The sequence below is a fragment of the Leucoraja erinacea genome, chromosome 22, assembly GCF_028641065.1.
Source record: "Leucoraja erinacea ecotype New England chromosome 22, Leri_hhj_1, whole genome shotgun sequence".
Classification (NCBI taxonomy): Eukaryota; Metazoa; Chordata; class Chondrichthyes; order Rajiformes; family Rajidae; genus Leucoraja; species Leucoraja erinaceus.
The window spans coordinates 22,069,956-22,095,757 of NC_073398.1; the positions used below are offsets into that span (position 1 = coordinate 22,069,956).

The following is a 25,802-nucleotide window of genomic DNA, read 5'->3' on the forward strand; positions in this document are numbered from 1 at the left end:
CATTTGGTTTAATATTCCAGTTCACTCCTGGTTTATCTCCTGCCCTTACAGCTTTGATAATGCTCTACAATTTCCAGCACAGACACCAGCTGGAAGAGGGAGAGCACTAAGCCACCACCATCAGCAGAACAACCAGAAATGTCCAAATGTTCACCTCATGGTTATCAGCTCCTCCTAGGATATCTTGATATAATATTCCAAAGTTATGTTTCCCACGAGTATTTCTGTCTGAAATTTTCAAAATATGTTTCCAATTGCAATGATGTGCTTCGCCTAATTGCTGGAAAATGATTTGGAAAATGATCTGGAAAACAGCAAGAAGTTGCAAATGTAACTAACCACAGCCATCATGATATAATGGGGTGTGATAGTGGCCCCATTTCTATCTGTAAGGTTGCACCAAGGGTGTGTTTCAGAGAGCAAATGGACGATAAGCCAGCAAATTCCTTGTCTCTCTTTGCTGATTTGCTGCATTCCCTGGGTAGGTGGACTGCAGCTGTACTTCCACGACACCCCACCCTCTTCCAAATGTGCTCTGATTTTAGGTTTTTTAATCATCTCTGCCTTACTTGTCTGAATCATTTCAACACTTGTCTGAAACCTATAACTGAATGATTACAGAAACACATGTAAAACCCTGTAAAAGAGCTGCATTGAAACTCCTAGCTGTAAACTGCAAGCCGTACAACATCTAAAAGAGGAGAGCTCCATTAAGGTTTTCGAAGGAGCATTTATCAATGCTGCAAACATAGAGTTATAGTCATACAGCACAGAAATAGACTCTTCGGCCCAACTCGCCCATGCTGACCATGAAGCCCCTTCTAAACTAATCCCATTTGCTTGGGTTTGGCCCATATTAATGTACCTGTCCATGTATTTTTAAATGATGTTATAGTACCTGCTTCAACTGCCTCCTCTGGCAGCGGGTTCCATATACCCACCACACTGAGTGAAAAGGTTGCTCCTCAGGTTCCTATTAAATTCTGCTCCCCTTCCCTTCAACTTCTATTCTCTGGTTCTTGATTTCCCAGCCCTGGGTAAAAGACTTTGTGAATTAATCCTATCTATTACTCTCATGATTTAATACACCTCTGTGAGATCAGCCCTGAGTCTTCTGCGCTCTAATGAATAAAGGCCTAACCTGCCCAATTTCACCCTTCAACCTCAGGCACCTGAGTCCTGGCAACAACCTCATAGATCTTCTCTGCACTATTTTCATTTTATTGACATCAGTTTCATTGCAGGATCACCAAAACTGAACACACTTCCCTAAGTGCGGCCTCACCAACACCTTGTATAACTGTAGTGTAATGCCCCAATTTGATCAAGGCCAATATGCAAAAGCCTTCTATGCCATCCTGTCTACCTGTGACATCAATTTCAGGGAACTATGTAGCTATACTCCAAAGCCTCTGCTCTACAACATTCTCCAGGACTCTGCCTTTCACTGTGAGGTCCTGCCCTGGTTTGACTTCCCAAAATGCAACACCTCGCTCTTATCTGTGTTAAACTCCATTAACAATTCCTCAGTCCTTTCTCCAGCTGATCAAGATCCTGCTATAAATTTTGAACTGTCTCCCATGCCAACTACTTTAGTGAAAGCTGCAAACTTACTAATGATGCCTTCTACATTCTCATCAAAATCATTGACATAAACCACAAACTGCAATGGGTCCAGAACCAATTCCCGAGGAACACCACAAACCACAAACATTGGAGAGATAATTAAACAAGTGTGAGTGGATCATATTCAGGAATGGTGTTACAGTCATTGATATTCACATGACAATGCAACACTGGATTTAATAATAAGTCCCTCATGCTGTAAGATGGATATTGTATCTTTGTGGTCTCCCTAATCGTTCTACGTGGATTAAGAAAATCTAGTTAAATTACGTTTGATGAAGATTATGACTTGCTTATTTTCAACATCTGTTTTGCAAAACCTTTAAGTTGATATACTGTATTTTAATATCTAGCTCGTGGATTATTGTGTTTGAAACCTGATCAAGTTCTGAAATATGAACTTTCTTTGCAGTTCTATCCACAGCTAAACTTTCAATCCCTTTATCCTTCAGCAACTCACTGATGGGGCTACCATTTACTCTTCCAGGATCACATCCTCTGCAGGAATGCAGCACTGGGCTCATATCAATAAGATTAGACCCACCAACCACGTGTGGTTGTTTTGTCTGGTCCTTTGAGAAGCAACCACAAATTGTCCCTATCTCCAGTCACTGCAAATGTGAATAAGAGCAGGTCATTCTTGCCTACACAAGTCTCTGCCTCCCGCAATATCTGGAATCAAGGGCATTTAATGTTTGTACAAATTTACTTTCTTACACTCCTGCCCATGTCCTCTTCACAAAGTTAAAACTTGGCTTTGCACCCTGAGAGCTATTGCCAGCTCTGATATTGGTGGTTGGTGGTTGACTATTGAGGAGCTTGGAGGTTGGATGATGTGTCAACATTTTCATTCAGGATCACTAAGTGAAGTCTGCACTCCATCTATGATATGCACTCCATCATGATATGAGCCCAGTGCTGCATTCCTGCAGAGGATGTGATCCTGGAAGAGTAAATGGTAGCTCCATCAGGTGGAGCGCGTCTCCAGCTATAAATTCCTCGGAGTGCATATCTCGGAGGATTTGTCCTGGTCCCTCAACACCTCCAAGCTGATCAAAAGGCACAGCAGCGCCTTTACTTCCTGAGGAGGCTCAAGAAAGCCCACCTGTCCCCCTGGATCCTGACCAACGTTTACCGCTGTACCATAGAGAGTATCCTGACCACCTGCTTCACGGTATGGTACAGCAGCTGCACTGCTGCGGACAGGAAGGCACTACAACGGGTGGTGAAAACCGCGCAGCACATCATCGGTGCCCCGCTCCCTGCCATGGATGCCCTCCACCGAAAACGGTGTCTGAGACAGACTGGGAAGATCATCAAAGACCCCTCACACCCCAACCATGGACTGTTTGCCCTCCTCCCATCAGGGAGGCGGTACAGGAGCCTCAAATCACGTACTAGTAGGTTGAGGAACAGCTTCTACAACAACACAATCACATTGCTGAACTCGGAGTCCCGACGATAGATTTCTCTGGTCCCTCCGTCCCCATTGTTTAATTATTCTGCATTTCTTGATTATTCTGTATCTTCTCTCTTTCTATTTTTTTTGTTTTCTTTATGTACAACTACTACGGACTGACGCAAAACTGCATTTCGTTGTACTCATACTTGTATTTGTGCGATGACATTAAAGTTGAATTGAATTGAATTGAATTGAATCATAAAAGAGTTGCTTATTGATAAATATGATGCACTAGAGCATCATTGCAGATGTTGAACGCAAAGTCCAGTCTAAGTTACACCGAGGAGTCTTTGTGTAGATTTAAAGGATCACAAGGCCTTGTCCAAAGCAATCTTTTTGTTTTTTGCTTTCTCAGAATCTTCAGGTATCGGCAGCAGAAACAGGTAAATGAGTCTCTGCCCCTTTTGGCAGAGGCCTGGGCCAACAATCCAGGAACATGACCTATATTCCCACCACAGCAGCAGTCATGGACTTCACATTCTGGAATCTAACAAAACCTAGTCTTAATGATGTTCATAAAACCCACCAGACTGTCATTTAAAACCATTTAGATCCGCTATGATTGAATGGCGGAGTAGGTTTGCTAGGCTGAATGGCCGAATTCTGCTCTTAGAACATATGAACGTTTGAACATAAAACCCATTCAGGGGTGGAAATAAGTGTCCTTGCCTAATCTATCCTGTGCCACTCAGCAAGATGATTAATTCTTAGATGTCCTGTGAAATGGCCTGGAGGGCCACTCATTTATCATATAATCTGCACTGAATCTCTGAAGCCCCTCTCAAACCCAAACCTGCAATCTCCACAACCCGGAAGGCTAAAGACACCACCAAGCTGTATGTTCTCCAGCATATTGATGGGTTTTTAATCCTGGAATTCCCTGCTAAACTGAGGGAGTGGCTTTACCGGAAAACTGCAGTGGTTCAGGGAGATGTTCAGCAACTCCTTCCAGAGGGATAGGCAATAAAGATTGGCGTTATCAGTGATCAGTAGATCACGAGACATTAATAGATGAAAAGCACATTGAAAGTAATTTGACAGAAAGTTTTGGAATCTATTGAGGATGAAGTAAATTCAGGATTTTTCAAAATGTCTGTTGTTCTATCAACAGGGATGAGGAAAACCGATTGTGATTGCAGCAAAAGCTTGAGACTGTGTCTGGTTCAGATATTCACTGAACTTATTGCAATACTTAAATATTGGATATTTGCATATAGTTTAAAATCTGTGATTGTATGAAAAATGTTGGTATGCTGAAGGCAGAAAAGCTTCAGGAATGCTTGGTGTATTTTTTTCTTTAAGTTAATGGAATATCAAATGCAGGAGTGCACGCTAACTTAACACGACGTGTAATTTCTAATTTGGCTCCAGATTCAGAAAAGGGATGTGACCAGTTTGGTTGCCAGTTTTTGTGCAAAGTCAGTCTGTCAGTTTCATCAGGCTCATTCCAGGCATAAATATTTTCAGTGTTATTTTAATCCTTACTGCATGACGGGGGATGATGTGGGGTGGCGCCCAAGGCTATTTTGATAGGAAGACTAAGTCTAATTGTATTTGTGCAGAATCACCATCCCCCTGTATCACTCTGCACTGTTGTCATCATAACACCCATGATGAGCCTGTCCAGAAATGTTCCCCTGATGACCATTCATTTCTGAGTTGCCCAGCAGCTCACTCGATCATCGAAAATAAAGACTTCACCAAAGGACTTGTGATTAATGTGAAACAAAGAGCCTATTGCAGAATTGTCAACAGCGCCTACACCCCCTGGTTGGCTCAGCAATAATCCCCACACCACCCACATTACTGGCATAAATAAACCTCGGCCAGCAGCTGCTTTTGCACCAATTGAGGTTAATTATTTCATTCTGTTTGTGAAATGTAGCACCACCAAGATTTGAGATTGGATAGCTTTTTGTTCATCGGCCTGTGTGTGACATTTCTTACTAAAGTCCTCCGTATGGTATAATTTTGATCATCAGACTTGTGAGGGTGAATACAATTCTCTTACACATCAAGCTGAGAATCTGTTACATTTGAGATTCCATCTGTTAAACAACACGCTAAGCAGTCATGAAGATTTTGTGTCTTTAACAAGCCAGGTTTCTTCATATAATACACATATTTGTATATCCACATTGATCTATCATAATGCATGTTTCCTTTGTGACATAATGGATATAACATTATTAATGAATTTAATGAGCACTATTTGAATTATACAGGCCAAATTAATTATCACCCAATTTTGATTCAGAACTGAAGAACCACTTCAAGGTTACTTAGGAAATTGATATTTGGAAAAAAGCTGTCTTGGGAGAAAGAGTCTAGGGGGAAAAACTGTTTCTATGTAATCTCCCTGCAGTAATCAAACACTATTGCCTTTTAAGAACACAGTGCTATTTTCACTGCGAGTGGTTATTGACATTGACAAGCAATTGCTTGTATTGATACTTGCAAGGATGCTCTATCAAGTAATGTTACATACTGCTTTTAGTATGTTTAGATTGCAATAACAAAAACATAACTATTAAAAATACTTTAGTTTTTAGAAATCCCGCAGGAAAAATAACTTTATTATAGAGTCTGAAAAGTTCTAACCCTTAACCCTCTTTTCCCCATTCACACAATTGCGTTTAAAATGCAATGTTCTATAACGCCAGGTTTCTTAGGAACAAAGCTATCAAATAATAGCAGAACTACTTGTATTTACCTTGCATTAAACATTTTTCCTTTATCATGTATCTATGCACTGTAAATGGCTTGATTGTGATCATGTTTGTCTTTTTGCTGACTGGTTAACACGTAACAAAAAGCTTTTCACTGTACCAATAAATGTGACAATAAACTCAACTAAATGATATGTCTGACATACAGAACTTGGCAAGTTACTCCAAGGAAGGTCACTTTATTTTCCAGCTATTTTGCCAGCAAGATTTGAACTGTTGCAAGCGGTTAATAGGCCTTTCTCAGCTACCAGGCCACGCATTTGGACACAAACACAACGATTCATTTTTACTGCTAGTATCGTCCACTCTCTGTTTACCACTCACATTGAGAATTAGCTGGACAGGAATTCAACATAGTTGTGTGCTAAATGCTTGCTTCTTCACTTACCACCATCAACCATGCCATTTACTGTTGTTGTTAAAATTGTGATATGCACTCAGATCGTGACGTCTGGTACTGTGTACGCCACATTTGCACGTCCTCCATGTGACCATGTGCGTTTCCCCTGAATGCTCCAGTTTCTATTCACGTCTCATGAAATACAGGATGAGTTTAAGTTAAACTAAAGGGTCCTTGGTTAGATGTAATGGATTATAGTAGATTAACATAGAAACATAGAAAATAGGTGCAGGGGTAGGCCATTCAGCCCTTCGAGCCTGCACCACCATTCAATATGATCATGGTTGATCATCCAACTCAGTATCATGTACCTGCCTTCTCTCCATACCCCCTGATCCCTTTAGCCACAAGGGCCACATCTAACTCCCTCTTAAATATAGCCAATGAACTGGCCTCAACTACCTTCTGTGGCAGAGAATTCCAGAGATTCACCACTCTCTGTGTGAAAAATATTTTTCTCATCTCGGTCCTAAAAGATTTCCCCCTTATCCTTAAACTGTGACCCCTTGTTCTGGACTTCCCCGACATCGGGAACAAAGCTACTGTAAATTACTAATTGTGGGTAGTTGAAAGGGGAATTGGAGGAAGTTGATGGGGATGTGATGGAGAATATGCTTCAGAGAAATAAATAGGGGAATTGGACTGAGAATCATCATCGACCTGCTGAGTCAATGGTCTCGCCCATGTCGGTAAAAAATGAGAAATGTTCCAGAGTTTTTGAAATAAAGCAGCTGGTGCTAAGAACAAACTTCATTTTCAGTTTTGTTTTATCTATACAATGATTGTCACAATGGGCACAATGATGAGCTATTACTCACCAGACTGGTCATGAGTTATTGGATGCTCTTAGCAGTTACTTACTTATTGCTGAAGAATTCTGAACCAACTGACTGAAAAATAATTTTTTGTGGAATTGGCCAGAATAAAATACACTGAAACCATGCTTTGTGGAACCATATTTTTGCATCCAATCTATGTCTGAAAGCCATCCCATTTAATGCTCTGTCACCTCTTTCCCAGATCATCTCCAAGGACAACTATTTTGGAACCTTGTATATGGGGTGCCTCAGTGGAGCTGGACAGTGTTAATATTAGCAGGAAAGTTTCCTTTTGCTCTGTGCCCCACTCCCACATCACTATCACCAACATTCAATAAAGCTGAAAATCATCAACCTTCTCTTCTAACTGTGACTCTACACCATTAATGCCCCTGACAATTCCCCAACCATCATGACTTAACGTTGGGCTGGTGGCAGTAAAGTATTTGCCTAAGGTTGTATCAGCCTGTGTGCAGGGCTGCACGGCCCAGAGATCAAGTTGTGTGTTTAGCTCACCCTCCAATTAGCTGGAAAGTTTCAGTGGATGCACTTGGAAGCAGTGAGCGACAGCTGTGTTGTCAGTGGTAACGTACACTGGATGAGATGCAAAACCAGAGGCCAAGTTTGTTCTTTCAGGCATCTGAAGTCCCAGCGCACTCTTTGAGTGAATTGCAGAAGAGTTATCCTTAGTGTCTTGGGCTATTTTGTACCTCTTAATGAACATTATTATCAAGGCCACCAGATCAGTCCCTCTGTATGGGAGATTGCCATATGCAGGTTGGCTGCTTGGTTTCTACATAACTGCGGAAAGCTACGATATAAGTGAGACCTTTTGTCACCTTTGTGAACATTAGCAAGCTTCAGCCATGACCAGCAGGCCCTGTAATGTTAATGAGGCCAGAGGCTCTTTCCCAGGCCCATGGGCATCAGCTGCTCCTGCAGGATGGGAAATAAACCTTCGGGGATTTACTCCCGTCTACTATGAGAAAGTGAAAGTTGTTGCAGGCAGTTTACCGTTTCTGTGCTGGACCCAAAACTGCTCGGATAGTGAATTTATAAGCAGCCCATTTAAAATTGTACAATAGATCTGGATCAATTCAGTACGCCCCTCTCTCCCCCTCTCTCCCCCTCTCTCTCCCTCTTTCTCCCTCTCTCCCCCCTCTCTCTCTCTCCTCCCTCTCTCCCTCTCCCTCCCTCTCTCTCTCCCTCTCTCTCCCTCCCTCTCTCCCCTCTCTCTCTCTCTCTCTCTCTCTCCCTCTCTCTCTCTCTCTCTCTCTCTCTCTCTCTCTCCCTCTCTCTCCCTCTCTCTCTCTCTCTCTCTCTCTCTCTCTCTCCCTCTCTCTCCTCTCTCTCTCTCTCCCTCCCTCTCTCTCTCTCTCTCTCTCCCTCTCTCTCCCTCTCTCCCTCTCCCTCCCTCTCCTCTCCCTCTCTCTCTCTCCCTCCCTCTCTCCCTCTCTTCCTCTCTCCCTCGCTTTCTTTCCCTGGTAATTTCTTTTGCTTCTATACTATATTAAAAAAGTCAATTTATTAATTGGAAAATAATGATTGGTTGGATCGGTGTAAAGATTTACACTCTTCAACATTCAGTTGACATTTATAACTGCATTATAAAGAAGTTTAAAGCACATCAGTGTTCAATTAAAACACCAACAGAAGCATTAAATTTGATGAGGTACGTTTGGCTCTGGAAACAACCTATGCAGCGTGTTCACTGTGCTGAGACTTAAACAACTGTGACATGAACCAAACCCCATGCATTGATCTACAGTCAGAGCTTCTGTTACTAAAGAAAAACCAAAGCTAAACTAAAGCACTCAAATCAGCAATCTTTACTATTATATAGAAAGTAGGCGCATGTAAGAGATTACGTTTTCAGTGTTAAACAATATCTGAAAACTTGCATTAAATTATTGTCTACTCCTCACTAATGTTTCATATTGTTTTAATTGTGCTCTTTTGCAGATGCATGTTTTAGGTATAAATAAGATTGACGTTTGCACTGGACCACACTATTGAATTTTGAGGGGTCTATCTAAATCTTTTCGAGGAAACACTGCAAACTGCTCAAGTGAAGAAGGTAGGATTTGGTACTTTTTATTCTGCCAGTTGCTAATTGGTCTCACATCCTGCATTGCACCACCAAGATCTTTATACAAGCTTGACCCTACAAGCCAACCCTACAAGCCAACCCTATTTCACCTCACCAGGTAAAACTTACCTTCCAGAACAGGTGAGCTGCAGAAGAGTTCGCATTTGGCTGCAACATCTCATTAGAGAACTTATCTGAGGCCCAGATGAGATCTCTAATGAACTATCCAACACTTGACATTGTGTGCAATGGATGGTGATGAAGAGGAAAGGGAGGATTATATTTCTTAACTCTGTCCTCTCTTTCTACTTCGAGAACATTTTGGATGCAGTTGAGAATAACTTTTGGGCAAATTGCTATAGAAAGACATTGTACAAATCCAAGTTGCTGTTGTTAAAGCCTCAAAATTCTTAAGTAAGTTCATCAATTCTAACTTTTGTGCAGCTTTTTCTTATCTCTATGTTAACCAAATGCCTTCTCACCACCCGTAACCTGTGCAGTCTTAAGAGTTGCACCAGACTGGTGTAGTTCATCAATCACAATTATGATGAGGTTTTAGTTGATGAAAAGATCTTGCAATGTTCATACAAAAGTCAAATTGCAACATGTTGTCCCTGGGTCTAATGAGATGAGAATGGTATGAATGTGACTAGCCTGAAACTGATGTACTACTGCATAGCAGAATTTTGAATCTTTACTTTCATGGACCTAAACATTGTATCAGACTAAGAGGTGAAGAGATTACTGCACAATGGTTCCTGGCATAGGATTTGTGTCTCAAATGCAAGTTATTGATTTCTAATTTCTTTCAGGAAATAGCTACTTACTAGGTTGTCTGCAGCTGTTTTGGAAAAAATTGCTTCGGTAGTCAGTAGAATTATTCACCAGTCAGTATAATGACTTTGGTTGACCTGATATCGGTTTTGCACACATTTTGTAAAGAAAGGGTGGCCGTGGTAGTGCAGCGGTAGAGTTGCTGCCTTACAGCGCTTGCATCGCCGGAGACCCGGATTTGATCCCTACTATGGGTGCTGTCTGTAAGGAGTTTGTACGTTCTCCCCGTGACCGCGTGGATTTTCTCCGAGATCTTCGGTTTCTTCCCACACGCCAAAGACTTATGGGTTTGTAGGTTCATTGGCTTGGTGTATGTGTAAATTGTCCCAAGTGTGTGTAGGATAGTGTTAATGTGTGGGGATCGCTGGTTGGTGTGGACTCTGTGGGCTGAAGGGCCTGTTTCTGTGCTGTATCTCTAAAACTAAAAACTAAAACATAACCCAAGCAAAGAGTGGACCAGGCAAACTTTTTTCTGAAAAACCAAAACCAAATAGTGGTTGCAGTTATTATCCCTGTACTGTGATCAGAAATTTGCTTGTCACTTTCTTTATGCTAATATGCTTTCTGCTTAATATTTGGAGGATAATTTACAACTTGACTTGTTCAATTGGACATCTATTTTTCAAAAAGAAAATCATTGACTACGAGATAATCTCACATTGATCTTCTCCAGGAGATGGTACAATTACCCAGGGCATCGTGAGGAACAATAGACGACATCTACTTCATTTTCTGTGTAGTTTCACACAAAGAGCTGAGCCAGATGAAACAATTCAATAATAAATAGAATAAATGAATTAAAATCCCTCCATCAGTACATCTTAACTTTTTTAAGTAGCACCGACAATGCAATGACCTTTTTAAATACTACGGTGTAAAGAAATTAGATCTTTGCAGATATATTTAGATTAATAATTCCAAAGGATGTCTAAACATAGATGATTATCTAGATGGCGACAGCTATTTCAACAACAGCTGCTTAATCCCTGAGGTGACAGAAAATTCTTAATACCTCTTCTTTTTCAGTCAGATAATACATGTTTGAAACATACAACTGACTGCTGTCACCACTGTTTTAAGAGGGCATTTTGAAATCGTACTCTGCTGTGAAATTGTAAATTCCAGACAAGTTTGCAGCATGCTGAAGAATGATTATGGTCATATCTCATCCAGTTACACAGAAGCAAGATTCAAGCTCAAAGCCAATTGCTTATGATATTTATTGGAAACATTTTGAGGCCTTTATTGCAAAATAGTTGGGAAATTATGAACTACTTAGCAAGACATAATACAGAACCCTGTTACATTTAGAGAATGTTTTGCACTCCAGGGTGGTCATCATTCACTTACCTCCTGGACAAAAGAAATTACTGTGAAAAGCTAGCGTAATCATACGTTTACTGAAATGTACTTTCGATGTTATTTGTGATAAGGAAAACTTTCACCAACTGATTAGGATGGGAGTTTGTGGAATAAAACATGTACTATGAGGCTGCAAAAATCCCTGTACTATTATTATTCACATATACCAAAATATCAAGTATCCTTTCTTCCCTGATATTTTAGCAATTCTGTGCAGAGATTAATTAAAACTAAATTCTTCTTAGATCTCAACATGAATCATTGATCTCGAACAGCTAAGCTGATCCTGACTGATGGAGCGAAAAGGAAAAAAATCTATTGGTGTTTGGAACCTAGTATTATGATTTAACGTAAAATCTGCATGGGTCCCTCTGCTAATCACTAAACCAGTTCACTATGGCACCTTTGCATATACTGAGCACTGGGAATTCAATTAAATCAATTTCAGAATGGAAAGCAAATCACATATCTTACATCACAGTCTGAAGAAGGGTCTCGAACCAAAGCGTCACCCATTCCATCCATTCAGAGATGCTGCCTGTCCCGCTGAGTTACTCCAGCATTTTTGTGCCAATCTTCGGTGTAAACCAGCACCTGCAGTTCCTTCCTACACACATATCTTACAATATTGCACATTTAGTTGGAGAATGAGCATGAAGAATTGGATCAGCAATGTGTCCAGACTTCCCATCCTAGCTCTTCCCTCTCTAGCTTCTTCAGTGGGCAATGGAGTTGGTTGAACAAAAGGACAAGATTCTGCATGTGTTACCCAAGAAAGGTCTTTGCGTCCATGGGAGGGAAGATTAAGTGAAAAAATAAACAATACATAGTTGGCAGCAATTTTGACGTCTACATATATACTTACACTGAAACCTTTGGTGATGTTTTAGAAAGAGGTTTTGTCCATTGGAATCTTTGCAGAGAAATTTAACCAGCTGTACTTAATTGTGTTTGAATTACAGAACACTACAGAAAATGTGTTTCCTGTTATTTTTGCAACACATGTACTTTATCTGCAAGACAGTGATCTTGGCAGAATAACTCCAAATCTAAAAGGGTTTGACAAGCTGTTCTGCTTTGCATCAGGTTTTAATAACTGCATGTGTGGACCACAATATATGGCAGTGAGCAATGAAAGAAGTTGGTTATTTAGGTTTTTCAGAAGTTGTACCTGTGATTCACTCACATCTTAGCAATGTGAAGTGTTTAGCGACCTTGTGCTTGGTAGAGTAAAGGCATTGGGTTTGAATCTGTTTCAGGCTGCATGTCATCTCAAAAGTTGATTGTTGCTCAACGTGAATTGTGTCCCATTTCACAACTTGCATTCAGAGAACCCAAGTGTTTATTGATAATCTGTGTTAAATAATGTGTTAAATATCATTATGAATTAAAGGTACAGTGGGTGACACAATGGCACAGCTGGTAGAGCCGCTGTCTCGCTGCACCTGAGGCCCAAGTTCAATTCTGACTTTGGGTGCTGTCTATGTGGAGTTTGCATATCCTCCCAGTTACTGCGAGGGTTTCCTCCAGGTGGTCTGGTTTCGACCCACATCCAAACTTTGTGTGGGTTTGTAGGTTAATTAGTCTCTATAAATTGCCCCTAGTATGTAGGGAGTGGATGAAAATGTGGGATAACATAGAACTAGTCTAAAGAGGTGTTCATTGGTCAATGAGGACTCGTTGGGGCAAATGACCTGTTTCCATGATGTATCTATAAACTAAATATTCTTTAACAGCTGCTGTTGGAAGCATCCATTAGGCAACCAGTTTGAGGCAAACAGCTCAAGACAGCAGACTGATAGCAGAATGTTGGGAGGTCATGTTACCATTATATATGACACTGGTGAGGCCACATTCAGAGCATTGTGTCCATTTTTGGTCACCGATGATGAGGGTTTGTTGGCATTGGGCCTATACTCACTGGAGTTTAGAATATTAGCCAAAAGCAGGCAGGTGAGTTCAGGGTAGATGGGGTATGTTGGTCAGTGTCGACAAGTTGGGCTGGAGGGTCTGTGTCCACGTTGTATGATGTTATGACTCTGACTCTATGAACATTTGTTGAAAATCACTGTTGCAGTTTTACAGATGCTGAATGTTCCTGTTATATTTTCTTATCTTCCAGTAAAAGTAATAAAATTATTCCTGCTGGGTGTTTGTTTCCAAGTGTGGTAGAACAAAGAGTGAGTTGACTGTTTAAGCCACAGTAGATACAGGTTATCCTGTATAACAAACATCCAGTACCTAGACCTTAAACTGGAATAGTGTTGCTGGTTTTGTATAAAGGATCGGGCACTATAAATAGCTGTTTAACTGGCAAATGAAAGATAAGTGGTGTGGGTGGGGAATGAGGAAATTGTAAAGTATCATTCAGTGGTTATGAAACTGGGCTTGAGCCCTGTGTCATGCTGTGCTAAATGACTAAGAGATTAATGTGCAGACCAGCAAAGGACAGGAGGGTGGGATGCTGTGGATCTCAGTTGGCCTTTAAGTGAAATAGCCAGCAGGCCACCTTTGGCACCCTACCAGCATTTACTGTTGGCAGGAACTGGAGCGGCTTCTGACAGTAGAACATTCATACTGTTGCTCATCCAAAGCTGGCTTGTTTTAATTGTTTACAGCTAAATAAAGCCGTCAGTGGACTGCTGTACTGCTGTACTTTTTAATGGAGCGAGTCTGCCAACTCTCGATTTCTCAGTGGTCGGCAGGATGACAATTCATCCAACCCACTCATCAAACACACCCCTCTCCCTTTTCCTTTAAGCTTTGTGGACCCATGCTTCGCAAAGGTTTTAAGGCCTCGATTTCTGCAACTAAATGGTGACCGATCCTCTCGATGGCAGAGTCTGACCCAACCGTCTTTGTGGTCAAGAGAGTGGTCAAAAGAGGAAAACTGGTTCAAGTATCAAACCTGATCTTGGTTTTCCACCTCACTCTGTTTGCTTTACATTTCCCATGGCCTCTCATTCCCTCAGCCAGTCACACTTTTGTTCATTCTTCATCATTTCACAAATTACAACACTTCAATGCTCCTGCCTTTTTATTGACTGCAGCTGAAACACTGGCCTTCTGTTTTCCACCAAAAGGATGACTGACCTACTCATACTTCCAACTTCTATTTTCATTTGAAAAATATAGGCTGCTTGGAGATTAATAAACCAAAACTAACTTATTTGGAGCTGCAGAAATAAATCCAAAATCTCTCTGTTTATTCTGTTTATGGGTCTTGTAAGATGCCCCAATCTTCTAAAAAAAAATCTTTCACCACTATTGCACCCAGAGCTGTCTAAAAATAGCTTTCGGCACCGTTATAGCTAAAACAGCAGGAAAATATAAGAAAACTTTCTTTCACTGAAATGCATTTGAATATAATGAGCATAAGTCAAACATCAAAAGAACAGTGAAAGATCTGCTGGCCATTGGAATACACTGGGGTTGTGTTACTCTGCAACGTCTGGTAACGGGAAGTGATAATGACAAGAAAATATTATATAGATGTTTGTGATGAGTAGCATTGCTTTAGCAGATTCCACAGATCTTGTGTAAGTAAATGATTGTATCGCCTTTATCTGTCATAGGCTAGTTCTTCGTTCCTTATTTGGGTGATGGAAAAATAATCAATAAGTACTTTCAAAAGGGAATTGGATGGGGACTTGAGCAAGATTGTGATGACTTGGGTGTCCTGTGACAGGAACAGAATCCTATGATGTGTTTTTCCTCAGAGGGTCAGAGTGCTGTTGCCCCCACTCTCGTCTCCCCATGTGGTTACCATGGTACATACACTTTAATGGGGCCGACCTACTGTCCTGTGGGCAGTGAGTGAATAACACGACAGGTGAATGGGCAGATTACTTTCTACTGCATCTAAAAGAGAGAATAGAGTCATAGAGTGATGCAGTGTGGAAACAGGCCCTTCAGCCTAACTTGCCCACATGTCCCAGCTACGCTAGTCCCACCTGCCTGTGTTTGGTCCATATCCCTCCAAACCGGTCCTATCCATGTACCTGTCTAACTGTTTCTTAAACGTTAGGATAGTCCCAGCCACAACTACCTCTTCCAGCAGCTCGTTCCATACACCCACCATCCTTTGTGTGAAAAAGTTACTCCTCAGATTCCTATTAAACCTTTTCCCCTTCACCTTAAAAGGAGAAGAGCTGTCTTAAAGAGAAGATTTCCAATTTTACAATGTTTTTGTCGATTCTTTGTTTTTCACTATACCAAAACGAATTTTGCCCACCAAATAAAGATGTGATCCAAGTTCCAAGGAAGAATTAGCACTCGTATGAAACATTACAAGTTGGAGACATGCCCTGGTACAATACAATACAATACAATACCTTTATTTGTCATTTGAACCTCACATGAGGTTCAAACGAAATGTAGTTTCTGCAGCCATACAATAAAAGAACCAAAACACACACCAACACTATTCACATAAACATCCATCACAGTGGCTCTCCTCCTCACTGTGATGGAAGGCAAAGTTCTTGTCTCTCCCCTGCATGTCAGTTCTTCAGCCTGGACCTCCTTAGTTTCTTTCCACATCTGGTTCTCTCTGTGGAGTCATTCCTACCTGTGGTTACAGAACACCCTCCACCACCAGGACCTCCAATCCCACCTCTGAGACGCCTCTGATTCCTCTCCCGCAAACCTTGTCTCCCTATATCACCCGGTGCACTCTGTGGTTTTGTGGAACCCCATGCACAGCATTACTTTTGTTTTTGCGATTATCTTTGCTGCATCAGGAAGATTGTTTCTAATCAGTGCCTGAGTATCAAGTCTGCCAGTCTCTGATTTAGTGCCTCCAGGCTCAATCACATCATGGTAATCAGCAATTTAGTCCAAAATTGCCGGCTAGAATCAAACTCTTAAACAGGCACAATAACCTGCTTTATTCTCTCCACCACTGACCTAGTGCACTACATTGGCCTTTGACTTCCATCTGTACGGAGGTTTGTTCATCAAAACCCCCCCTCGCTTTGTCCTGCCTCTCTCCCAGCTTGCTTCACCCCCCTCCTTCAATAAGTATGATAAAGGGTCCCGACCCAAAACAACATCTATCCATGTTCTCCAAAGCTGCTGCCTGACCCACTGAGTTACTCCCGCACTTTGTGTTGTTTTGTAGAGAGAACAAGTTCTGCATTTGACACAGGAATGCAAAGGCGATGGTTAGCCAATCATTAAAGCACATTTTAAAACATGAATTAGAACTCTGTGGTTAAAAAAAATGGACACAGAATATTTTTATTTACTCTAAATGCACCAAGTAAGATTATTTAACCATTAATACTAAATACTAACAGCTTCTTGTCAAAAGTGTTTAATTTCCACTGCCATTATTTAGCACAATGCATATACTGGCAATCTGCAGATAAATGCTGGTCCCAGTATTATTGTAATATTATTGAATAATCAAAAATTGCACATTTAGCACACTTTTTCAGCCATTAAAGAGACCCAGATTCAAATCTTGATTTCTGGTAATGTCAATGTGGAATTTGCAAGTTCTCTCTGTGACGTTATGGGTTTCCTCCAGTTGCTCCAGTTTCCTCCCATATCCCCAAATAGTTCAGGTCGGTAGATTAATTGATCACTGGGAATTGCCCTTGCTGTGTAAATGAGCAGCAGAATCTAGGGGGAGTCGATAGCAAGGTGATCATAACCCGATTCCATTCCTGATTTAGATATGTATTGCAACCTTAAGCATACACAAATAATCTATTCCTGCACCTGTTTGTAGAATTTAAAGAGATATAGCATGGAAACAGGCCATTCGGCCCACCGAGTCGACGCCCACCATGGATCACCTGTACACCAGCTCTATATTATCCCATCCTAAACACTAGGGACAATTTACCTTCAAATGTGCATGTATTTGGAATGTGGGAGGAAGCCGGAGCACTCGGAGAAATCCCCCGTGATCACAGGAAGAACGTACATCTCTGCACAGGCACCACATGTAGTCAAGATCAAATCTGGGTCTCCGGTGCTGTGAGACAGCAGCTCTACTGTTGTGCCGCTGTGCTGCCTCTTTCTGAGGCAAGAAATCCTTATGACTTACGACTCTCTGAGAGAAGAAATTCTTCCTCACACCATCCTCAAACAGTACCATGGGAGGAAATAAACTTTCAGCATTACTCCCTCTAGCACCGAGAGTCTTATTTATTTGCATGTTTTTTTCTAAACTCCAACGAGTAAAGTCCCAACCTTTCCTTGCATCACCATATCTCCATTTATTTGTTATCCATAACCTTGGTCATCTGAGAGAACTTTCTCTGAGTTATCTCTAATGAAATAGTATCTTTTCTGAAATATGGGAACCAAACTGATACAGTACTCTCAGTGTGGTCTCACTACACCTTTTACAGTTGCTTTAAGATCCCTCTTTTGTTTTACTACAACCTCCTTGAAATAACAGCCAACGTGCAAAACACAAAGTGCTGGAGTAACTCGGTGGGTCAGGCAGCATCTGTGGGGAATGGGTAGGCAATTTACCTTAAAGAATATCTATACAACTTATGTGTAAGCTCTCTGTGTTCACTTCACAAAGTGCCCTCAGATCCCTTTGATGGGCACTATTCTCCATGTTTTTTTTGTCCATTTAAATACTTTGGTTCCTCCTTCAAATATTAATAACATCAAATTTTCCCAAACTATACTCCATTTATCACATTATTGCCCACCGTTTAACCAACCAAGATTTCTTAACAAACTCCTTCGACCCTTTTCTTATTTTGGTTTCCCATCTATTTTTGTTGTGACATCAAATTTGGCTATCTTACAACTACCTTCTTCCTCCAAGTCATTAATACATATTGTAAACAGCTGAAGGCCAACTCTGATCCCATGTGGTAACTTATGGTCGTAGGTTGCCAATGAAAACGACTCCCTTAACCCTATTTGCTGCTTCTTGTCCATTGGCCAATCCTCTAACTGTGCCAAAATATCGCTTCCAATGTTACGGGCTATTAAGTTTTCATCTAACATTTTGTGAGGCACCTTCTGGAAGTTCAAATGAATGTTTATACTGGTTCCCTTCTTTCCACTCTTGTGGAGAATGAAGGGCCTGTCCCACTATACGAGTTTACCCAAGAGCTCTCCCGAGTTTTAAAAAAAAATCAAACTCGTGGCAAGTACATAGAATTACGTAGCGGGTACGTCGGAGCTCGGGACGTCTCTCAGCGGGTCGTAACGCTAATGGCAGGTACTCGGGAAACGCAGTAAGCTCGTGAGGTTTTTTCACCATGTTGAAAAATGTCCACGTGAGCCCCGAGTACCTACGAGCGGCTATTACCGTAATTCGCCAAGTTCGAATCAGGGGAAACTCGGGAGAACTCTTGAATTACCTCGTACAGTGGGACAGTCTTTGACTCAAGAAGCTCCAGTATATTCCCCTTTAGGAAGCTTGGTTTAATTATGATTTTGCAAAGCTGCTGCTATTACGTTGTAAATATCTTTGCAACTATCGTTGGCTCTTATGAGATAATGACAATAAATTTAATTTAATTTAATACAACACAACACTAAATCTTAGGGTGTTTGGCCTATTATCTACTTTCCTTTTCCAATAGGGGTGTCACTTTGCCCTTGTTCCAGTATTCTCCTTCTCTACAGCCTTAGAATTTTTGGAAGATTACACCCAATACACCCATCATTGCAGCAGTCTCTTCACTTAGAATCCCAGGATGCAAGTGATCCAGGGAAGCAAACCTATAGTGGAATAACATAGAACTGGTGTTATTGCGAGATCCATGGTCGACGTGGACTCAGTGGGTCAAAAGGCCCATGTCCATGCTGTATCTTTCAACCAATCACTCAATTGTTCACTCCATTACTTTCACAATTACAATTTCTCCAGTGATGATGATGGCATTTGTTTTCATCTTAGCATTATTCAGTATTAGCGGTATCGTATTTAGTATCTTCCACCATAAAAGCTGTTGCAAAAAGATTAACTCCTCTGTCATCCCCTTGCTCTGCATAACTATTCCCTCAGCTTCATTCCCTGAGAGGCCTATTTTCACATGAACCCCATCTCTTCCTTTGATATACTTGAAAAAGGGCATCTTGTCTATTTTACATTCTTTGCGAGTTAGCCTTCAAATTCATCATGCGTTTTTTTCCTTTGCTGAATTCTGAATTAATCCCAGTCTTCGTCTAATTTTACTCCCTTAAGTGTTTTCTCTTTCAACAATACCCTTTTTAATTGCCGTAGATGGCTGGAGGGGGCCATGCTTCCTTAGTATCTTTGGTCTGCTGGGATATAATTTTGCTGAGAGTCATAATTTACCTAATTAATTACCTGTCACTACTCCTTACTGTCTTGCCCGCGTGTGACTAGGTTTTGACAGAATAAGTTTTATAGATGGAGATTTATAGAAAAGCAGTTCACTTTGACATCTTGTCAGGCAGAGCAGATGGGAACATTTCCTCGTGTGCCAGACAACGTTCTGCCATCGCTTTGCCACAGCCAGTGCCACATCTGTGCCGCTGCGGAGATCGTCCGCAGTGCATGCCTCTCCACCGCAAGTTAGTAGGTGGGCCATTGTCCGTACCTCTCCACAGTTGCACTTGTCAGAGTCCGAGAAGCCCCACTTCTTCAGATTGAGTCCGCAACTTCCCACTCCGGTGTGGAGGTGGTTTTGGGCTTTCCAGGTAATATAAGGCAGTGGTGTCCTGGTGCCATCTGTTGTTTGGTTTTGGTGCCTGGCATGGTTGGCGCTATTTCCATGAAGCTGTTCCGACACTTAAGCGTTTCTTGGCATGTTGGTGATTGTGCAATGGGTGATGAGGGTCTGTGTCCGCACTGAAGCGTCCTACTGCAGCTGCCCGATCACGTCTTCAAGATGGTTCGTCGATGTCAGCCAGCTCATACAGATGTTCAACCTTTGTCGGCTTCAGGCATCCAGTGGTTTTCCTGAAGTGTTCAGTGCAGAGTCCACCTTGCGTGCATGTTTAGAGCGGCTCCAGACAGGGTTTGCATATTCTGCCAATGAGAAACAGAGCACCAGGGCTGCAGTACGGATTGTTGTTGGGTCACTTCCAATGAGCTGTTTCCCAATTTTTCAATTACAATGATCCGGGTGTTGACCTTTGCCTTTGTTTTCTCAACATGTTGGCGATAAGATAAGATACGAAAAAGGACCACACCTAGGTACTTTGGGGCTTTGCAGTGTTCCAACAGGACATCATTCCATTGATGGGAACTAAGATATCTAAACATCAAAATAGTCACAGTTAAATCCATGAGAAGTTCAGGAGATTCCACTCAAATATGTTATAACATTGAAACTACCACCGCAAGGAACAATTGTGCTGACAAAAATAGATCAATTTAGAAGGAAGTTGGAGTTGAAGTGAGGGAGGAAGGTTCATTGAAGTGGTGAGATAAAGCAGAATGGAGGATGAGTGTGGAGTGCAGAGGTTGGCATTGACTTGTCTGATTCTGTATTGCCAATAATTTGAAAGATCATTTATAACATCAGGCTCATTGTGTCATTATTTTTCCATATGTAGGCTTGATTATAGGTAATACAAATTACTAACCTGATGGAGTACTTAGTTTTACTCCATTTATAACAACAGTATGCAGACAGCTCCAGATGCAGAGGTTTGTTTGACTCTTTGACCAATAGATGGTCAGTATTTTATGCTTTGTTTAGGTATTTTTTCCAAAGCAAATGATCTTTAGTTGGGGATCTGTGAGAAGGGCAGGATTGGGGAAGTGGCTTGAGAATGGACCAGAATGTTGGGTCAGGTAAGTGTTCATCTGGAGTACATTAGTGTTGCACACGGACTTGCATGTGATATCCTTCCTGCAGCCACATATAATTTATTTCATTTGAATGGGAACAAGGAGTTGCATTTGATATTCTCGGGAGTTTAATCACGAGAGCTAAATGGTCACTGCTAATGCGATCGAGCCCAAATGGTTCAAAAGTTCAGGTTCCCAGTTGTTCAACAAATAATTTCTGCACCTTTCCAAGCCCAAGGCAATAGGTTCCTATTCCCAAACTAACGGCTCTCCAAGCAAGTTTGCACGCAATTATCAGCAACAAATTAACACTTTCATTTTAGTTTTGCTGCATTTAATCTACTGCCATTTTCATAGCCAGCAATTTACTTGGCTGAGATTAAAACTTAGAGAGCAAAAATAAGTGATTTGATTTCTGTAACTGAAGATGGTGAAGGGTAGAAACAGATAATATAAGTTCCCGATGAAGAGAAGTGTTACATACTAAATGTACTACTCAAAAGAAATGGAAATCAAAAAAATGTGTAAAAGTCAGAAATATGAAATAAAAATGAAATATCCAGAAAAAACCCAGCTGGTCAAACAGCATTTGTGGGAAGAGACAGAGTTAATATTAACTAATATTAAGTACAACCTATGAACAAGAATAATTCAGGTGAAGATCCTTCATAAGAACTAGAAAAGTTAGAAAACAAATTACTTTGAAATTGCAGCTAAAATGGAGACAGATGGACAGGATAAAGAAAATATCTCTAATTAATTGAGGCCATATTCTGTGTTAATATAAGCTGTTGATGAAACTACCTGACTGTTGCTTAAAGAGGGAATTTATAGAGAGAAAACAAAGAGACTAGCAACTATTGTAAAATGTAGCTCGGAGTCGATAGCTATGGTAGTGAAAACCATGGTTAGCGAGAGAAAAACATCAACAAAGAGGCAACCATGTGGGAAGTCTTATCTTCAGAGCAGATACGATGCAGATGGAGGGACAAGTAGAATAAATTGAATGCCCTTGCCCCAAATGTGGTCCCTTAAAAGTAATATAATGTTACTGTGCTAGTGAATAGGATAAATTTATCAAGGATTATGGATATAAATTACCAACCAGAAAAACAAAACAATTTAAAATCCAATCCAACAACCCGAAAAGTTGTTCAAACTACAACCAAATTGCATGTCTCAGTTCAAAGGTCAGAATGCTTCATCTTTTGATATTCATGTAGTTCAGGCCATGAACAATCAAAATCCTCGTTTCAGTCTTTCACTTTTCTTTATGGATGAAAAATATCTTGCAAGCTATCCATATAATTCCAGCTTATCTAAAGCAGCTGCAATTTATGGCAGTTCCAGGATCTGTCTTGAATTCCTCGCCCAAAAATGCACTTACACAAATTTACAGACTACTCCAAATCCAGGGTTCCAAAGCTAACTAGCACTGGAAATCAAATGGAAATGGAAAATGCACATCAGGCATGGAAAGGTTAGTGCTTTAATGTGAACCTTTCATACGATTTGATTGAGCAGTTTGCGATCTATCGCAGATACAGGGTCAGAATCATAAATGGTTGTGAGTTATTCCAAATTGTAAAGATATCTTCACCCAAAAATGTTATAAAACATAAATCAGGCATGTTACAGCTGTAATCACCTCATATTTCATATAAATTGTAATTATATGGTTCTGGATTCCCACCCAGTGGGGAAGCAACAGCTGCTCCCCTTGACGGTGAGGAAAGCTGTCCACAAACCTCTCGTCCACACTGGGTGTGGCTCCCACCTTTGCTGCTGCTGTCATTCATCAGCCCTGGGGGGGAGGGGCCCTGGCATCAAGCAACAGCAGCAACAACCACAACCACAAGCGGGTTGATCAGACAATCACCTTGAAGACTCCATGCTGCAGAACTAGGAGGTAAAATGAACATGTACACTGTGCAGGAAGGAACTGCAGATGCTGGTTTACACCAAAGGTAGACACAAAATGCTGGAGTAATTCAGCGTGTTAGGCAGCATCTCTGGAGAGAAGGAATGGGGGACGTTATCGGGTCTGAAGAAGGGTCTCGACCCGAAACGTCACCCATTCCTTCTCTCCAGAGATGCTGCATGTCCTGTTGAGTTACTCCAGTATTTTGTGTCTATGTTCACTACATTTATTGCACACCGCAGTGCATGAAATGCAGAGGATGGCAGGTGTACATAAAGTTACAGAAGAAGCTGAAATAGCACAAAGAAGTTTTAAAAGGCAAAAACTAAGGCACATCTCCTTTAGATTTAGGTTTGTTGTAGCCATGTGTACCACTAGGTACAGTGAAAAACGTTGTTTGGTTTTTGTACGCAAAACAAATCATTTCACTGTACCTAGGTACATGTGACAATAATGTATCATTGAATCATTCAATTTAGTTCAGTTTATTGTTGTCACGTGTACTGAGTTGCAGTGAGCAGCTTTTGTTGTGTGTTATCCAGTCAAAGAAAATACTATACGTGATTATATTCAGCCACCTACAGTGTACAGGTAAAGAGTACAACGTTTAATGCAAGATAAAGTTTGATAAAGTCCAAGTACAGATAGTTCGGAGGTCTCCAATGAGAAGATGGGAGGTCAGGAGCACACTCTAGTTGGTGAGAGGACAGTTCATTTGCCTGACAACAGCTGAGAACAAACTGTCCCTGAACCTGCAGTTTCAAACTTCTGTATCTCTTCCCAGATGGGAGAGGGGAGAAGAGGGAGTGACCGGGATGCTACCCAAACACATCTGATATCCCATACATAAATACAATCAAACTCAAGTACAACAGGTAGAGCAAAGGAAAAGTGCAGAATATAGTTCTTAGCATGGTAGTGCATCAGTTCCATAGACATTTTTAAACTGGTTTTGAAATATTTACCTGAGGGGATGACTGTCCTTGCTTATGTAGTAAATTGTGGAACCAGGACAAATACTAAACTGTGGGGCTGGCTGGACCTACGGGCCTGAGTCACATAATAATGTGTACTATGAATAGGGGACCTGCAGACTGCCTGCTTGCTGATGAAGCTGATCCCTCGCTGGCCTGCTAGGAGCTGCAACCTCTGGGCCCTCTATCAGTGGGCAGCCTCCACAGCAGCACACACGCTCCACCCTGATCCTTCATAACACACGGATATTAAACACAGCCGTGCTCACAGGGAGTGAAACCCTGAGAAAGAACAGCATATGTGCCTAGACCTGAGAGTCTGGGTGTACACCCGAATAGAAATTCATTTATTATCAAATCGAATTTTATTCAAAATGTAAGCATCAACCCTTAGTTGTTAGCTTTCATGTAAACACTGCGCCAATCAACTAAAATAGATGTACTTCTGATTTTGTTTATTGTTACGATGCATTATGATGCCATTTTGCATGATTTCGTTTATTGATTTTGCCTCACTCAGAATATAAGGGCCCATTTTTTTAAATATCTCTCCTCTTATCCACTAGCTGTCCGTCCTGCTTTAATCACCAGAACTCTGCTGTGGCCTCTCCATGCCCAGAACATCTGCTATGAATCAAAGTCATCCGTAAAATACAAAATTAAGCAATTATGCAGATTATTCCGGACTTATTTAATAATGCATGTGCTCATCCTGTTGTGACTGGGGAGAAAGTAAATAACTTTTAAAGAGAAATATAATTTGCCCCGAGTCCATGTGTAACTGATGGTAGCTCACAATGCTGCAGCCCTCAAAATGTTTTAATTAATGTTATATGGAGACTTTAGTGCTGTTCCGTTTTAGTTAACTGCAGTTAATAGATAATTAAAGGTATTTTAATTCTGTGTAGCTGACCATTGTGTCAACCAGTTGCATCATTTGCCTACTACCAAATGAAACTTAAAAATCAAATTAAACTTTTCTTAAACAAAGCCATGTTGGCCCATCGAGTCTACGCTGACCCACAGCACAATGCCGTTCTCTCACTAATTCTCCGTGTTACCAATTCTTCACGTTTCCATCAATTCCATCAGATTTTACACAAAGGACAATTTACTATGTTCAGCTGACCTATGAACCTGCATGTCTGTGGGATGTGAGAGGCAACAAGAGTAGCCGGGCAAACTCCATTGGGGGGTCAATGTGCAAAGGCCACGCAGACAACAGTGTAGGTCAGGATCGAACTCGGATTGTTGGAGCTGAAAGGCGGTGGCTCTAGCAGCCGCAATACTGTGTGACCCACATTATATCAAGACTATCAGGATATTCGGTGAATGCGTTTTGCATCACAACCACTGCTCTGCATTGACCATGCTGAGAGCTGAACTATGGACAACTGCTTTCAGGGGAAGTGAGAAAACATGCAGAGAGTGCAACCTGAATAATCTTCAAGCTGACTGCAAACTGGCACTGCGAGAACCCTGGAGGGAGAATGAACCATGGCACCAAGGCTCTGCAAACAGCAAGAAAAGCATTGCAAAAACAAATCCGAGTTGATTCAATTATGGTTGATGAGAAAAAACTGGGTGGTTGATTACAGGGTCCATCAGTTCTTCTGAGATCGTTTGTAAATTAGAGTGAGCGATAGTCACTGTTTTATTTCACTTCGCAAACGCAGAGCGATAATCATGGTCAGATTCACTTGGGTTAACAAAATAGTAAACAGGTAACTTGACATGTCTGCAGATCTGTTCCTTCTGGCACACAGTATTGTACAGTGACTCTTGTTTTTGCTCAGGGGGTTCACCTGCTTAGAAAAACATAGAATGATCATAGAG

The 25,802-nt window shown here is 41.2% G+C and overlaps 1 protein-coding gene across 1 annotated transcript in view; it reads left to right on the forward strand.

The window, feature by feature from the left end:
• sema3c (sema domain, immunoglobulin domain (Ig), short basic domain, secreted, (semaphorin) 3C) overlaps positions 1–25,802 on the forward strand; it is a 217,888-nt gene that overhangs the window by 60,686 nt on the left and 131,400 nt on the right. The window contains exon 2 of the mRNA XM_055653098.1: positions 8,998–9,112. The gene's annotated coding sequence lies outside the window, so the exon portion shown is untranslated. The remainder of the gene's footprint in view (positions 1–8,997; positions 9,113–25,802) is intronic.